The sequence below is a fragment of the Acinonyx jubatus genome, chromosome E2 (assembly GCF_027475565.1).
Source record: "Acinonyx jubatus isolate Ajub_Pintada_27869175 chromosome E2, VMU_Ajub_asm_v1.0, whole genome shotgun sequence".
Taxonomy (NCBI): Eukaryota; Metazoa; Chordata; class Mammalia; order Carnivora; family Felidae; genus Acinonyx; species Acinonyx jubatus.
The window spans coordinates 42,851,437-42,853,587 of NC_069396.1; the positions used below are offsets into that span (position 1 = coordinate 42,851,437).

At 48.9% G+C, this 2,151-nt stretch overlaps 1 pseudogene; it reads right to left on the reverse strand.

Annotated features, from left to right (window-relative positions):
- Nucleotides 1–439: 439 nt before the first annotated feature.
- Nucleotides 440–1,381, reverse strand: LOC106974695 (tRNA N(3)-methylcytidine methyltransferase METTL2A-like; annotated as a pseudogene).
- Between the last annotated feature and the right edge of the window lie 770 nt (nt 1,382–2,151).

Below are 2,151 nucleotides of genomic sequence, written 5' to 3' on the forward strand. Positions count from 1 at the left end.
GATCTTGAAGTAAGAAAAAACTTGAGGTGGGGCGCCTGGGTGGCTTAGTCGGTTAAGCGTCCAACTTCTGCTCAGGTCGTGATCTCGTGGTTCGTGAATCTGAGCCTCGTGTCGGGCTCTGTGCTGACAGCTCGGAGCCTGGAGCCTGCTTCGGATTCTGCGTCTCCCTCTCTCTCTCTGCCCCTCCCCCACTCATGCTCGCTCTCGCTCTCTCTCTCTCTCAGAAATAAATAAAACATTTAAAAAAGTTAAAAAAAATAAAAAACTTGAGGGAAGGATATGTTAAAGGGCTTCACAAATATGAAGCACAATAAAAGGCAATTTTTCCTAGATCCAAGGCTCAAGTCTGAATCCTTAAACTTCCCACCATCAAGACAGCATTTGTGAGTGTTCTTTTTGGAAAGCTCCAGTGAGCTCCCGTGTCAGGAACAGGTGCCTCTCAGCCAGCGCTGGACAGAAGAGGCTTGTGAGGCTTGCACCGAATCCAAACTCAGTACGTTGTTGGCTCTTTCTGTCAGGTCGCTTATAATCGGCAATCCACCATGTTCTGGACCTTCTCCGGTCCAGCAGTAGTGAAAAGTGTATCCAGTTTACCTTGTGTGAAGAACTAAACTCTAGTACCATTGCTTGTCACATGGAAATTTCAGACAGACACTGATCGTTTCTTTTTAATGTTTATTTATTTATTTGTTTTTAATGTTTACTTTTGAGAGAGAGAGACAGAGTGTGAGCAAGGGGAGGGACAGAGAGAGGGAGACAAAGAAGCCGAAGCAGGCTCCAGGCTCTGAGCTGTCAGCACAGAGCCTGACGCGGGGCTTGAACTCACGAGCTGTGAGATCGTGACCTGAGCCGAAGACAGCCGCTTAACCGACCGAGCCACCCAGGTGCCCCGACACTGACCTTTTTTAAACCCAAGCTAAGCCGTGTCACAGCGGCCATAGTCTCGAAGAGGCATCATCCCTCTGGGCTCCAGAAGCCTGCTCAGCCTGTTGAGAGCCTCCTGCATCTTGTCCTGAGGGTGACAATCTCGAGACTAGCCGTGGGCACTGGGTAACTCTGATCTTCATCACATGGATTGTGAACAAAGGGAAAACACCGGCAAGGATCCTGTGCTAAATTTGGCTGAACCAGTTCTACAGCCGTGGAAGAAAAATCACAACAGTAAACAGAGTCCGGGATCCCGGTTAGTCTGTAAAATCAGAAAGACTGTGTCTCTCACGCCACAACTGACCCCGAGTGTTTGGGAGCTGGCTGAGGAGCCAGAGAACTCATCAGCACAGATCTGCAGGTGACTGAGTTTCTGAGTTACATTTTCTTCCACGGGAGCCGCCTGTGTTTTATGTCCAAGACTATCTGAATTGTTCCTCTATTTTAAAACCATTCTCGGGGCACCTGGGTGCCTCAGTTAGTTGGGGGACCAACTTCGGCTCGGGTCACGATCTCACGGTTTGTGAGTTCGAGCCCCGCGTCGGGCTCTGTGCTGACAGCTCAGAGCCCGGGGCCTGCTTTGGATTCTGTGTCTCCCTCTCTCTCGGCCCCTCCCTCACTCATTCTCTGTCTCAAAAGTAAACATGAAAAAAAATTTTTTTTTTAAATATCAAGGTGTCTGAACTCAGGCACCAGTTGGATTCCTGGCTCAGCTGGTTGTTGGCTTATCTCAGCCTCTGCAAGCCTCTCCCACAAACAGCCTACAGGTGAGCTTTAAGAAGAAAATGTATATAAAGCCATCAAGTGACTAGTAATCCAGTTGTCTGTTTTAGGCGAGGAGTGTTTCTGATGTTGGTCCTTCCAAAATACGGATCCGTCCTTTACAAGTGTTCTCGACCACAACTCCCTCAAATGACAGCCGCATCAGTTCTGACTCTACACGTATGACAGCTGCCCCAGACTTGAAAACCCCAAGTGACATACAAGCATCGTGTGGCTTCTTGCTGTCCTCTCCAGAAGCTCAGCCAAGCCATCCCACCATCACCAGGACTGCTCTTCTGGGTTCCAGCCACCGAGGATTAAATGGAGCCACCAAGCTATTCACCCATATTCTGTATCTTACTCTTCCCTCTCATACAACTCAGCCACAGCACATGCATATCCCGAGTCAACTAACTGTTATCTTATAACCTCGGAGACGCCTTTCCCTTAACGTGACACCAT